This window comes from Heliangelus exortis, chromosome 8, assembly GCF_036169615.1.
Source record: "Heliangelus exortis chromosome 8, bHelExo1.hap1, whole genome shotgun sequence".
Lineage (NCBI taxonomy): Eukaryota > Metazoa > Chordata > Aves > Apodiformes > Trochilidae > Heliangelus > Heliangelus exortis.
In genome coordinates, this window is record NC_092429.1 from 24,761,791 (window position 1) to 24,778,009 (window position 16,219).

Sequence of the window (16,219 nt, forward strand, 5' to 3'; positions counted from 1 at the left end):
TTAAAAGGAGGAGTTATAATGAACAGTGTGTGCCTTTAAATTTTTTATGTACCATTTCCCAGTGAGCCGAGAGAAAATACTTTCCTTTCTGATATGTCCTTGAAAATAAGGTTAAATAGATAACCCACTGGTTTAAACACTTAGGGCTGTTACCTGGGGGGGATTGAACACCTTCTGCTGCTAAATTTATCTACTTGGTCATCTTACAGCAAAGTGATCCCACATTGTGTTCAAGCAGCCACTCTGGACTTAGGGAACTGTGATGGTGCATGTGCATTGATCCTGTCCTTTGATAATACTGATGGGTGTAACTAACATGCCAAAAGGCTCTGAAAATTTTTCTTTTCTCTTTTTGAATTTTTCTCTATAGAGGTACTGTGCTTGCCTATCCCTTCAACACAACTCTTTTTAATTATCATTCATTTATTGGGTATGAGATATTCCCTATATATTAGCTTTTTACCAATACAATAGAAATAAAACTGACACTCATTATTTCCCCACAGCAGCTAATGAACTTTAAATTCTGCTGAGAGAATGACCATCAATTCTATTATATGCCACAAGCTTAATGCAACCTAAACTTTAAAGTATTCCATCATTATTTACCTGCATAAAACTTTCCAGCTCTATAAAGATGCATTTAGAATGGCCTACATTGAAATTACATTAAGGAAATTCTGTCAGCAAAAATTAAGCTGTAAAAAAGAACAACCTATTTTTTGTTTGGAAAGACTTTAGACACTTTATTTTCTCCTCTGATCATTCTGCTAAGATTTTTAGTGTTGAGATTTCTATAACATGTAAGCTATTTTCTAGGAAAAGATGTGAAAAAAAAAACCCAAAACTGATCTGAAAACGATAAGATTCTAACTGCTGATTTTCTGGTTTTTTGGGGGGGAGGTTTGTTGGTTGGTTTTGTTTTTTTAACAGACTAATAAATAGGAGCAAATATGTAATAAACAAGTACAGATTCTAAAATTTAGATTTAGAAAAAGGAATTCTGTCTAAACTCTCTAAACACACTTTCCTTTCCTAATTCTACATCTTTTTTTTTTTTTGCGTGTGCAACATCACCTGACTTAGGAAAAGCCCTATTAGGTATCTTTTCATATTGAAACTGATTTTTCAAAGATTAAATAGCTCAGTGATGTCCAGTGTACAAACTGTGATGTGCTATTGTCTCTCTGCAGCTTTGAGAACATTATTGGTTGTGATACAAGAACCATTTGTGTTTTCTATCTCTTCCAAGATCAGCTTTATACATTCATTGATAAGTATTTAGTTCTGCTGGGATGTCAGGAAATTAAAGCATAGGAATAATGAGTAATAAATAAGTAGGATTAGATTCAGTCACTTCAGTGATCTGTGGAGAACCATATCAGTACTCACCCACTGCCTTTTTTCTACACTATTTGTTATTTGATGAATATGGGCAGAAAACTCCATTAGGTTCATTTATAATGGTTATTAGAAGTTCTTCTCTGGCCACTCATGTGGCAAAAGTGGGAAGGAGCTCAATAGCCTGCATATAACCTAGGAAAATGATTCAGTGAAAATATTAATATTTTGTACAGCAATTCCCTGTAATTTCCTATATCTTTTTTACATAGCCATCATTTCATAATTGAAACTTTTGGGTTCATGCAACTGTTTATGTTAATTTAATTTATGCTCAGACAGAATTCCTGAAGGCCAGTGTTTGTCTGGTGAGGCTCATCTTCCTTCGTTGCCTCTACAGTAAATGGATTAATCAGACTGATCAACTTCTTGATTGCTGAACCAAGCTTCTGAGTTAATCTCTGCACTGACCATAGATGAAGCCTAAGATGAGCAGACTATTTAAAGTAATTAATTCTGTATATCCCATGTAATGTATGAGAATAAAGCATTTTTACCCATGCCTCCATATTAAGTTGATGCATACCCATGGACAATAACAGAAATATTTAATTTTTGGAAATACATGTTTTTGCCTACAAACATATAATTTGAAAAACATGTTCAGAAGCACATGAGAGCTGTGAAAGTGGAAAAACAAGTGAAAAGAGCTCCATCCTAGAACGAAGAATTCTAATGAATACAAAACAGCAGTTAGTAACAAATACTCTGTTTTATTTAGAGTAAAAATACATTCATTTAGCTTCTTCTCCTCCTGATAAAATTCCTTTAAAGCCTTCCCTTCAAAGGGTTGCTAACTCCTGTCCAGAGGAAAAACATCTTTATTATTATGAATTACTAAAATCCAGGAAACTTTCTTCTTAGATAGTGGTAAGAAAAGCAAATCCTCTTGACTATCAGAGAGTAAAGATCAAAATGTTTCTGTTTTACACAGCTGTACCAGCAAGGATCAGAAATGTCTGGGCTTTATTCCAGCTCCATTCTCTCCACAGAGAAAGGATATATGAGTTGCACTTCCCCACACGTGCATTTCCAGTCTCTGAAGGAGGTGTCAGACATGTGGACACAATCAAGATCAGAAAGGATTTCTCCATCACCCTTGTTCTGACATTTTAAATTGTTCTTTATTGTCTATGTACAGGTTTTCAAATGACATCTCTTAGGCAGCACACACTACTGTGAGCATATCAGTCCCCATCTTCTGATTTTTGGTCTCACTTTTTATAGAATTTTCAATCAACTTGAGAAGTTTGATTGAAAACTTCAAGGAATGTCAGTGCTCTTGCCTATTCATCATTTATCTTCTCAGTCTCCAATGAAGTTAACAGTGGCCAATTTAACTCCTCAGGCACAATAAATTTTTTTTTTTCTCCCTTAAAAATAACACAGTAATGAAATATTCAGATCCTATCAGGAGGCACCAAACCCCACAGGAATTTTTATGGTTTTGGAAGGATATAGTCCCCACATTCTAATGGATTTTGACTTTAAATATATAGCCTTGCTTTACTACCATGGACAAATCCTCCTCAAAGTCTTCCAGTGCACTCCATGCACTGCTCTTTCCTCAGCAGGAACTTGCAGAGAATTCCACTCTGCACAGCCAGGGTGTGTAGGATGTTAGAAGGTCCTTGCTCTTTGGGATCAGTTTTTTGATAAGTTTTTTACTGGTCATGCAAAGAGTCAGTGATGGGAGACCCCATATTTATAAAAGTAACCAGATGTACACTGGTGAAAGAGGATTTCTAATCTTTGGAAGAAGGGAAGTTACTTTTTCACAGATTTCCACCTTGTTGGAGTAGGAACCAGAGTCTTGCTGTCTTCTCCACAGCAAAACTGGTGAGCAATCCAGGAGGCTGCCTCTGCACTTTGTCTGTGCTAGCTGTGGCTACTGTGATACAGCAGAACTAAAAACATTGCATCTGCATGAAATTAGGAGTGGAAACAAATGGCCCAGGAGGAAGAATACAATTTGCTGCTGCAGAACAAATCAGAAAATCTGAACGTGCAGCATTCTTTGAGTCTCAATAGAAAAGAACAAGATTCACGTTAAAACTCAATAAAGTTGCTCAATCTGGTTTATTGAACAACATTTTCTCATGCTGATAAATTTATTTGCATCTTTGGATAATATTGCATATAGTTATAAAGATTACAGCGTTGGAAATGTTGATCTCTGAATTTGGTAAGAATATTGTGAGCAGCATATATCCAAAGCTAGAAAAAGACTACTCTATTTTTGTCCTTTTTTCCTTCTGAAGGATACCATTCAAAACTAACCCTAAAAGGGGCATTTACAGGACAGTTGCAAATATTAAAGCAATACAGCCAAGTGCTACCTGCAGAATAAATCCATACAAAAAATAGAAAGTAATAATTATAGTTCTCATATAGATTCAATTCTGCAGGGTTAAGAAAAAAAACAACTTAGAAAATATGCTGCATGTGCACAAATTACTAAAATCCTCCCAAAGCTCAGGTATTTTTATAAATATATTTTTCCTTTTATAAGAAATATAATATATAATATATAATATATATAATATATATTTTTTTTAAAATATATTTTTCTTTTGCTTTCTTGTTTTGGGTCTATGTATATTTTTCAATCACTTTTCATGTGAGACCACAGGACACATGTTTAATTTCTAATATATTAATTTAATTAAGTACTTAAGAAATCAATAAAAACCAGGTAACATTCTATTTAAAATGTCTAATTAAAACTAGAGCAGACATACAAAAACATCAGAAATGTATGCATCAAGCATTTGTTAGCAGTTATAGAATGTTCAGTTCTTTCAGTAAGTCTGAAGTGAGAAGGAGATGATGAGTTATTGTTAAATAGTGCAAGCACCCCAGTTTGCTGACAAAGCACACACTGTTAGTGGTGTCCATTTCTCCAGAGCTATTAAGACCAGGGAAAAGCAACCCCTGAACTGTGGCATTGTTTTGATTTGCAATAGAAGCCAGAGACAGCTCCATGCCAGAAAAACAGAAGGCTTTAGAGAACACCAAAAATCCAAGTTTTCCAGTCATCTCAGTGTTTGGAAGGCACCTCTTTCAGATAGGCTCCAAAATGGGAATTGTAGTTCTTTCATTTAATGTTTTTTTAAGATTAATAGTGAAAACTAAATCCTATCTCAGCAATAGGCTGAAAATCTCAAGTAAGAAATAAAAAGAAGCATCCTCTTCCCTTTTCCTAAGCCCTTTGGTGTTCAATGGCATCCCTGCAAATGAGATCATACTGGAGATTTTAAAGTATTTCCTAAAGTACCAAGTAGTGTCAAATACAGAATTTCTATCTGTAGGGACTTTGGTACTTTAACACTGTCCTTTTGACCCAAATAAATATAAACATTTAAGACTTCCAAGGAGTTAAATCTATTTCTAAATGTTGATAACAGAATTCTCAACATATGACACATAAATCTGCATGGATTTGAAACTTTCATATTATAAATTAAAGAACCTCTGCATGCAGTGACAGAGTTCCTTATGGCTGTCACAATCCAGTTGTTTATGAGCTCTTGTCACAGATATTGATGGCTCCTGCAGTCATGCAGCATAGTTGAGGGCAGCTTACCCACTTCAGGGGGATGACATTTTTTGCCAAGGACATAGAGAAATTGGACTACATTCACTATTCTGCTAAAGATCTGGGCTACATAATTCAAGAATTTTTTTTTTACTTTCTAGCACCTTGTGGGAAATCAGAAAGATTTACATATTTAAGAAAGGCTGATCATTTTGTTTTGCACCAAGCAGTCACTGAATTTGGCCCAACGTGTCAGACAACAGGAAGGCTGATTAGTTTGTGCAAAAAGTGCAAATAGATTTTTAATGAATTTTTAAATGGCAGCTTATAGCTAATCTTCCAAGGGTATGCACTGAAATTCACAGCATTCTAAAGGACTGTGTGCATATATATCTATAGAGAGACACATCATAGCCTGTATTTTCTATTTTTCACTCACCTTTAATAATATAAAGTCTTTTGAGTAACTTTGGAAATTTCAGTTCATTTAATTTGAATTTTGATCTTTTAATCCATCTGTAATACTTCCCTCTGCCTATGGTAGGATTTCAGGTGTTCTATATTGCCTTCTTTAGTGGGGAACTAAATCAGTTAGGGTTGTGTTTCACTGTAACAATAAAACTCACAAATAATGTAAAGACAGAGCCAGGGAGGTGCCCTTTGCAGTGAACACCAGCACAGCTTCCTTGAAAAGCAATTATTTTTGGCAAAATCCTATTTACCACTTTGATCATACCTTTCACAACTTTTCCATACCCTCATTATTTTAGGATATCAGAGGCATCCCCTTCTTGCTTACAATTTCTATCATAAAATTTCTAAACACAACCATAGAATTAATTATTTAGATATTGGTTACACTGCTTAGAGCTCTTACTCAAGATCCAACAGTTTGCCTATTCCATGTGTTTATAGGATCATAGAATCATTTTGGTAGGAAAAGACCCTTGAGATTATTAAGTGCAACCTTTATCCCAATACTGCCAAGTCCAGCACTAAACCATGCCCCAAATTCTCATCTTTTAAATACCCCCTAGAACAGGCTGACCTACAGGAGATAAGGCAAATATTGATTTACCAGCTATAAAATTTCTTTCACCCAGAGATCTATGCCTTTCCATAAGGGAAAATAAGGAAATTGTGAATGTACTTACATACATCTTTCAACTTCAGAGTCAATCCTGGATTTCATGTTCATTCATTTTTCTGGAAATTTTTGCACACAGCAATTTTGCTAATGGAAAATGGAGGATGAAACTTACTCAGATGTTTCTTTGAAAGAATTTTTACAGCAGTTCATCTGTCAAGTGTGGAAGACAGGTGAAAACAGAAATGTGTTATATTTTATGAAAGGTTTCTTTTTGTAGGGAAGAAAAATGTAGTTACAAGTCACCTAGAGTGCAGACAATTACATTCCATGGAGACTTGGCATCAGTTTTTCAACCTTTTCCACTGTGTGTCTCCCTAAAATGTTCCAGTATACTCCAGTAGGGTAAAGTTAAGCTCACTGAATTTCACAAAACTTTGAAGCTCATGACCCACATAATCTTTGTGTCCTTTGACTACATCATTTTTTCATTGATAGGGTACTAATGTGAACCATGCCTGGCTGCATAACAACAGAAAGTGTATTATCTAATTGGCATTTCCTGACGAGACTGAAATGAGGTGAGTTACACGAGCACATCTCTGCTAACTCCCCATGGACTGGCATCAGCTGGGTCCTCAGGAGAGCTGAAAGGAGAAGGAGACCAGGATGCTGAGGGTGGTTCTTCAGGTCCAGAGAGAAAGACACTGTTCTGGTGCTGTCAGCAGATGTTTTATCCATATCACCAATGTCTGGTCCATACCTTTTCTGTTGGATAGGGGGAAAGGGGTATTTCCAGTCTATGAGTATGATACGTTTCATATACACTTCACTCAGTATCAGAAAAATGCACTTTTATGCATTTATGTTGTATCTCCATTTAATGCTTTGATGTTTGTTCAGCAGGTTGAAAGAATGAGGGAAGAAAACCAAAATGAGCACAAAACCAAAAAAGCCTAAAGACCCTAGAAATCTTCTGAAATCCTAAGTTTTCCCTTTTTTTTTTTTTTTTTTTTTTTTTTTGTTACAAAAGAAAACATCTGCAATGTAACTGTTTAAAAACACCTTTAAAGCTTTATGATTTTGCCAAAGCGGAATGAAACAAAGCTACTGAAAAGCAGTAGCTGTACTGCTGTAAATGGCTGTAAAGAAGGAAGCAGTTTCATGTCAGCTGCCAATAAACTCTTCACTTAAAAACCTCAGACAAAATGGAACAGCCTGAAACCCACGGATGCACTTCACTGAGAAACAGAAAGAGCTGTCTGTTCAGAGTTAGTCTGGCATGGTGAGAAGTTCCCCAGAACCTGAGGATGGTCAATACTCCTCCACATCCAGGCGCATGCAAACAGAGGTGTGGGCTCTCTCTAGGAGATTTTTGCTCATTATGTGTTGGAAATAAAGGAGGTTTGCCCTTAAGCTGGGTATGTATGAGGAAGAGTCTAGGAAATGCAATCTCAGACTGGCTAATTGGAAGAGAATGCAGATGTTTTATTCAGCTGCAAATGCAGGCAACACTGTTTGGACAAGACACTGACAGGATTTCATTCTTTTGTGAAAACAAAGCAGTGATGGAGTGAGCAGGAAACAACGGTGTTTGTGGAAATAAAGCTGAGACTGCACAACAAATATTCTACTGCCAGTTCAGACATTTCACCACCTCAAGCTGAAATTTGCACGACAATGTAGAGCAAGAAGCAATTCAGTGGCAGAGAAATAAGTGTCCCCTTAAAAACATCCACCTGCCCATATGCAGAGGTTGCTGTAACTCATGTTTCAGGCTTCTCTATTCTAATCCCACTTTAGGGCTCATTATGCCCTTCGTTTCCATCTCTCATGTATTCTTTTCAAACAGAGGAAAACAAAGCAGGGCACCTTTAATATTCAGGACCTGTTTCTGCTCCTGCTTCTGTTGGAGTGGCTGAGATTTTTGTAGGAGTGGCAGCAAATTTGTGAATAGTCTACTAAGTTGTGTGGGAATTACATCTCCTGAGCTGAACTACTCTGAGGCTACAGAATCAGTTCTGAATACTGAATACATTGTATGTAGATTAATGTTTGATGGCAACTGAGGTAGATGGGGTCATATATCAGGTTCATATTGGTATGTACCTTTTTATTCCTGCTGATCACAACTGTCTTGCCACTGCTGGGAAAAGGTGGGCAGCAGGATGTCTGCCACCTGACACAAGAGTGAGAGTGTCTCTAAGGTCTAGCTACCAGATCAGGTCAGGATCACAAGGTACAAAACATTGGTATGCTGTAAATTCACATTACTGGTTCAAACATGTTCAGAAATGTGGATAGATTAACTTTTTAGCCAGCAGATTCTCCAAAAGGTCAGCTACCAGCAGTCCTGCAGCAGCTGGCACAATGTAGCCTTAAGAGCATAAGCACAAGATAAAGTCTATGCTGGGTGCTATGGTTCATTTAACAAAATGGCACTTTGATCTGAAACATATTTGTATGGCTGGGTGATTTGGAAGTGCAACAGATTCAGTATTTATCATGGAGCTGCACTTTGTCTTCCTGCAGTAAAAACAAACAAGCAAACCTGAGAAAAACCAAACCCCAAAAATATACTACAAAGGGAGTAACTAAACCAGGCTGATGTCCTCCCAGCCAAGCACCTCCCCTGCACAGAGCTGGGGCTGGCAGCTCCCTGGGCACCTCAGGAACGTGGCCACCAGCAGGAGCCTCCAGGCCAGGCTGCCAGTGTTGGCTTGGCCCAGTTGTAGAAAGTGATTGATGCCCATTCAACTTGGTGGAAATAAGTTTTTTGCTAATTAGTTCCTCTTTTCAGCACGTTTGCAGAGTGCTTATTCGCAGGGACCTGCTTCTTGGGAATAAGTTTCCATGGAGTGGCTTCAGTTCTTCATCACTGTTACTCAGCATAAATGGAATAAACTTTTCTTTATCCTCTCCACTGAAGACCTGAATTTCTATTTGCTGAGACACTCACAAATATTGTATCACGCTACATTCATGTTTCCCAGGTATTATTACTGACATCAGAGATAGACCCCAGGCCCCATGAACATGACCAGGGGGTTCTGCCAAGGTTCACAGAGAATTAAACACAGTGCCTGCCTTATAGAAAATGGAATTAGAGGAGTCATTTGTCTTTGCACATCATAGTTTCCAGACTAGAAGGTTCTGATCAAACTGATGTGGTCATCTGTCATGCTGAAAAAAAATAACATGGACTGATGATAACGAGAAAGAAAATTTGGAAACATTATCACTTGAGAGCTCCTTGAGCAGTACAAGGTGAGCAGAAGTGGTACAAAGCCAAAAAATTACAGGAGTGATTTTGATGAAAGACCAGTTGTGACACAAAATTGGAATGATACAACACAACAGATGATGAGACATAACTTTATGTCATTTTTTTGTTGTTGTTTTGCTGGTTTCATTATCAGAGTATTTAGTCTCTTATTTTCAAAGGAGTGCAAATAGAAAATTAGCATCTGCATTCTGAGTTGCCTTAGGTTGAAAATTCTCATTTATTCAAATCTAAGTTGCAACTGGTGATGATTAAATTAATAGGTAATTTGGCAAGTGGATATTTGATAAACTGCTTTGAGAAGTCTGAAACATCTCTTTCTCCAGATGTGGTGAAAACTTTAACTAAATACAGATCTGAAAAAATTACAATTAAATAGAAGAGTAGCTGAAGCTTTTTGGGGTAATAATTGAACACAGGATTTTTCTGACACAAAGGGTTTCATATCCCCTGTCATTAATAGAACATAGTGTCTAGAGTGAAAATATTGGTCAAATAGTAACAGGCTTTTAGTGTCTGCTCATAAAGAAGCCCGAGTTTCTCATGTATGCTGCACTATTTTGAGTTTAACAATAAAGTATCTCTTTAGTCTAATAATTTAAAAGGAAGTACTTGCAAAATGATAACACATTCCTATCTTTCCTAACAAACATATAAGGATAATAATAATACACGAAATTACTTATTTGCAAATACTTGTAAAATAAATTAAGCTATTAAACCTGAATTTTATCTAGTGAAGAATAGAATCTTTTTGCACAAATCAGTTTTTCCCCCCAGACAAAGTGTTCTGCTCTTTCTAAGTGGGAGATCATTCCTTCATCTTAAAGATAATGAAAGGTTAAAAGCCAAAATAATACCCAAAAGGACCAGCCAGGCAAGAATGAGAAGATAATTTTAGGAGTTGTTGAGGTTTTTCTCTGCTATAAATGAGAGCAGGTAGCACTGAGACAGGGACATTAAAAAGTATTTAAAAAGTTTGTTTGTCTTTTTTTGAAATTCAGAACAATTTTCTTTATGGATGGACACAAACACAAGAATTATCTCCAGGATAGAGCAGGTAGCTGCAACATAATATTTATCCATAGTAAACTTCACTTAGGTCAAATTTGTGTGATATCTGATACCCATTTGACCAATTCTATGCTGTCTTATGCATTGTAAAATATTGTTACTAAATTACAATGTGTTATGAATACAATGTACTATGTGTGAGCAACTTGTATGTTAAGATTTATATTACAAGTCCAGCTATGTATAGAGAAATAATCTGATTTTGGGAATGTTTTAGGACAGACATTCAAAATCCATGTACTTCTAGGTTGCAATCTAAGAGCAGGAAAAAAAGCAGTACAAGTCAGTAGAGTTTATAGTGAATTTTCAAAATAATAAAAAAAAAATTATGCCTAGTTTTGCTTTTGAATGCTAATTCAGAATCTGTCAGATTTCCCCAGGCCAACAAGGAGACTGATTTCTGCCCCAGATCTCAGCTTGAGGGCAGAGACCTCTGGAGGGTACATCAGGTGGAAAACCCTCACTGTCTCTGCTTGTTGCAAAGCATGGTGCCAGAGGATCCATTCCAAGCACTGAAAGATTCCAAAGAAAACAGAAAAAAAAAAAATCTTGCTTTCAGCCTCGATAAGTCCAAAATCCCTTTTCAAAATGAAATTTCAAGCTATTCAGTTTTCAGTTGGTCTTCTCAAGACACACCATGTCTCATTTCCTTCCCACACTTCCCACACTTATTGTATTGCAATGAGACACAATAACTTGCTGTGTTTTCTTTTAAGTGGTTCTACTCCTTTTTCTCCAGGCTGAAAGAGAAGATGCTGTTATCTCTCTTGCTTGCATTATTAGTCCATGCTCAGACAAGCACTTTCTTTTACTCCTAAAATATTCCAGGGGGTAATTGCTTGTACCTGTATGAATGCTGCAGTAGAATGGATTTAAAAGCCTGCAATGGGCAGGTGTAAGGATGCTACAGGCTCATGGGTGAGCACATCCCCATATGTACCTCTGCACTTAGGTCTTCTGACTGAATAGTTCATCTTCTGGCCAAATTCTTGACCTATTTTGTAAAACAGGTACATTTCCATCATTATCTTTGTGGAGGGCAATGACTGTGATTATGGCTTTTGTAACAAGTGCTGGAATGACATCAAAGCAGTTCCCTTTTGAGATGAAAGAAATGGTTAGGGCATTTAAAAGGTGCTTTTTTGTTTGTTTGTGCAGAGATTCTCCTCTGACTTTGATGCAAAACCATGGGGATCCTGAATCCAAATTGCTCTTTTCAGTACATAAACAAAAGGTTTTCCCCTGCTTATGCTGACTGTGCCTACAGCTTCTGGTGTGTTAAGGTAGAAGATAGGTATCTAGCTTAGCACCCAAAAACTTCTGATGCATCTCAGATGTATCTCTGATAGATAGAAAAAGGAGGAGGAGATAACCCAACATGCAAAAAGTTGAGAAAAGAATTAATTTGCTGTGGTTCTCCATCAGAATGGGTTTCACGGCACCTTCATACAACAATCAGATGGTTTTCCCTACCAGTTCTTTTACAGCTGAAAAACCACCGTGAAAAAACAAAGTGTTTTAAGCCACACAATAGCTGCAGGGGTTGCCTACACTAATGCCTTAAATCTGCAACAGAAAATGTGCTTATTAATCAGTGAAGGAAAGGTTTAGAGGCTGTCCTGGTGTTGTGTGGATGTACATATCATTTAGCCCGTTTTGTAGTATAACTGAATAAAAGTTTATGACCCACCAAGTTTTATTTTTTTCAGAGCCCCACTTAAAAGGCAGAGATATCCTGGTGACTTGATCCAGAAAATAGACAGTCCCTGCTGCTGACAGCCAGCAAATGATCTACCAGATGCTTGGGATCTGCACCTACAGAGCCCAGCCATGATTTTAGAGTGAAGAATTAAAATCTCTTCCCTTCAGCAGCTAAGAAATGCCTCATTAGTGCTATTAAGGAAGAACTGAAGGCACATCACTACTATAGATTGTTCTCTGAGTCTCTCCTTAGCTCAAGCTGCTAATAGCCTTAGGAAGGAGTGGATTGCCAGACTGATAGATGTGGTTTTTATGTCCACAGAACCTGGTGATGTGGCTTGTTTGCAAATGTTCTCACCATTTTTCATGTGGCCTGAGCTTCTCCTAGATGCCCTCCCAAAAGCCAAAAAGGCTTTTTTAAAAAAGTAGATATAGAACCCTAATTTATAAAAAGGGACAACATGTTTTGTTTCAACTATGAAAACTTATATTTCTGCTACAGTAGTATTTGTGCCCAAAGGGGTACCTTCAAGATTTCCTCTCCTAGGCCTTATGCTAAAATTTCCTTGACAAATATTGAGCTCAAATTTTATGAAAACGGAGCTCTTTTTTAAAAACAAAGTCTTAGCTAATAATGCAATCCTTGTCTTTGAGTCTCTGACACACCAATCTTCCTCTTACAGAGAGAAAATCATAATGACACATCTAATGTATTTCCAGATTTTTTAATATCTTACATCAGGACACTACTTTTCAGGGACAATTACAATATTAAATGCTACTTGCTTATTGAATTGGTGGGGGCTGAGGTGAGGGGTGTCTTAGTAACTTTTATCCAAGTTGAAAAGTAGTATTATTAGTCTATTCGCAACAGTGCTATTTATCTATTAAGCCCTCCCCAAATTTGTATTCTAATGCATGACATGTCCATCTCCTCCACAGGAGGATATAAAAAGGGTCCACAAATAATGTACTTCTACTATAACTTACAACAGGTCATTATACTGTTCATAAGATGATGTGGCCTAACATGCAGCAAGACTTTGCTTTCCCAAGTTACTCAGTTCCTTGAAAACTCTCTGGAAGGAATTAAAAATCTCGAACTTGTTTTTAAAGGCTTTTTGTTTCAAAACTTTCCTTTTGCTGTGAGTTTGAAAGTGTGAAGTTAGAAAGTAAACAGTATATATTTTTATTTTCAAGCATCTCACTCCAATTAAACATCATAAATTAAGTCTGATGCATTAGGCTTGACTAAATTGGTAAGGAAATAAATAATGTGGGAATTTTAAATGAGTTGTTTTATGTTACTCCACTAACATCCTTTTTCTGAAGAATAAAATGTCTCAGTTCTTCTAAGTGCAACATAACAATAACCCTGAGAACTTAAAGTGTAATGTGCACTTCTGTTGTTAGCAGCTATAATCCATAGATTTTGGCATGCTATTGAGTTTCTGAAGTCTATTATTAGATAAACAAAAATATGACTTTTAAATAGGTTATAATCTAATTTTATATATCAACAGAAATATTTTAGGAATGTGTCCCTCAGCACCTGTAAGATCTGGGTGCCATAAAAAAATCAGATCATACAAGAAAAAGCTCCAATCAACTGACATACATGTTCTGTGCTGAATTATTGATATCTGGATGGCTTCTAAGTTTCATCCAGTCTGATCCAAATTTTGAATTATTAACTCAGCTCTTACTTGGAGACAGTGGGAGTTTTTCCAGACTAACAGTGGTTCTGAAATAATTAAGTACTTGGGGATTTGTCCTGTGTTGAGAGATTACATGGATCAAAACCCTGAAAGGAGAATTCCAGTACTTAGCTCTTTGTAAGCCAGTATTCTGTAGTTTGGACCATTTTGTCCTTTAATTTTTATTTTTTTTTTTTCATGTCAAAGCAGAGGTTCAAGTCTACAGAAATCCCAAATGATGAAGACAGAGACTGAAGTGTTTTCTGCTGGACTTAAGCTTGTGGGACAGAAAGATACAATTTTTCTCAATTACCCTTCCTCTACATTTAGCACATGTAAAGCACAGCAGATTATTTCCTAGCCAGATCTTTCATTTCTATGGGTTATACTGATCCAGACAGCTTTCAGAGCCAGCTTCAAGTACTTGGTTTCCAATGAATTCCCCAAAAGTCATCTTATTTTGTGAGAATGAACAATTTGCAACCTTTGAGCTGCAAACTTTTCTTGACTTTCATTTCCATTTATCTGTGGAAATGTGATCTAAAGTTCTAAACCAGAAGATGCTGAACAAAGCAAGTAATGCCTTTCAGAGAAGAACTAGTGGAACCACTTAGTCATAGATGAATTCCTAAGTAAACTTCAAACTGCAGTGTGTTTATGTATCATATCACACTAACAGACATTTTGTCAGTGATTTATAGCCTGCAAATACTACTTCAGAGCATGCTTACCATCCATAATTACTTTTATGACATACAGAGGATTTACTGGATTGGCAGGAACATTTGTTTTCTTTCTTTGAATAAATGCCTATACTGACATAATCATTCAACAGATTCATTTTACTAAATTACTTGAAATGCAGAGAGCTTGTATACTTGAAAATAGTTGAGAATTAACATTTTAAGAAGTACCGATTGCCTCTTCAAATTTACTAGAACACCAAACTGTAGGAAAAATTACAAAGGTCTTTTTCCCAAAGGCATTTTTTCTAATATACCAACCTTGTTACTCTAGAAAGGCAGTGAATGTAAAGCAATATTTCATGTGGGAGAAAGATATAAGCTACTTACTCTTTTATGTTTATCAGCAAATATTAAAACCTACATATCAGAGTCTATTAGCAATTTACATCACTGTAAATTCATTGACTTGAGAAGGAACTCCACCAGTTTTAAGAAGGGTAATGAAAAGAATGTGGAACATTTTCTGCTTTATTTTTCTTTCTTCTTCAAACATTCTATGCATGATTTGCATCAAAATGTCCAAGGATATCAGAAGATAAAACAAATAAGCTAAGTCAGCTGCAAAAGCTGATAATCTAAATGCATTACAATCAAAACCCTTTTGTACTAAGCCCACTCCAGAAAGCACAAATTGGAAAAAGGTTGCTTGAAAGTTAAGTGAAGTAGAACTTCAGTCTAGGTAAAAGGAAGTTTAAGAGGTGCCTGCTGATACAGTGATACAGTGACTGAGAAAAGTCTGACAAAAATGTGTACCTGATTATGACACCATTTAACAAATCCATCATAGTCTCAGACTATATCTGCCAGACTCTGTCTGCAAGGTGTAAAAGCAACAGGACCAAAACCTCAGACCTGGCTGAGTCTCTGATGGTCACCAGGAGAAGATAGTGAGATATGAACAGTTTAATGATGCTCCCTATGATGCTTTCAATACTACTCAAAAGGTTTCATTCATTTGTAGGTTAAGAACAAGGCCTGTGTTTTTCCTGTGTTTTACTTCTGTTACTCATTCCTCTTTCCCTTTCAAGAAGTTCCACAACTTAATTGCATCCTGAAGAGCCCCCTCTTTATGTCAAAGGTGCCATTTTCTGGTTTTATTTTATGTCTCTTAGTTCTGGTGTTCAAAAAAGTCATGAGCAAAATCATTCCTTATTTAACCCCATCCTGGTGAGACCCCTCCCCTGCAGCATTACACCCAGCTCTGTAGCCCCCAACAGAGGAAAGACATGGAACTGTTGGAACAAGTCCAGAAGAAGCCATGGAGATGATCAGAGAGCCAGAGAATCTCTGCTCTGGAGACATGCTGGAATATTTGGGATTGTTCAGCCTGGAGAAGTGGTGTTGGGAAGAACCTTACTGTGGCCTTTTGATGTATAAAGAGGGCTTATAAGAAAGATGGAGGGAGACTTTCTACCAGGGTCTGTAGTGACAGGACAAGAATTGATGGTTTTAAGCTGAAAAAAGGTAGATTTAGAATGGACATGATGAAGACAATTTTTTTTATAATGAGGGTCATGAGACACTGGCACAGGTTGCCCAGAGAAGATGTGGATGCCCCTGAAAGTGTTCCCTGTGATCCACTGCCCCTGGAAGTGCTCAAGATCACCTTGTACAGGGCTCTGAGTGCTGGTGAAAAATGTCTCTGCTTATGGCAGAGCAGTTGGACTAAAGTCCCCCTTTCTACCCCAAACC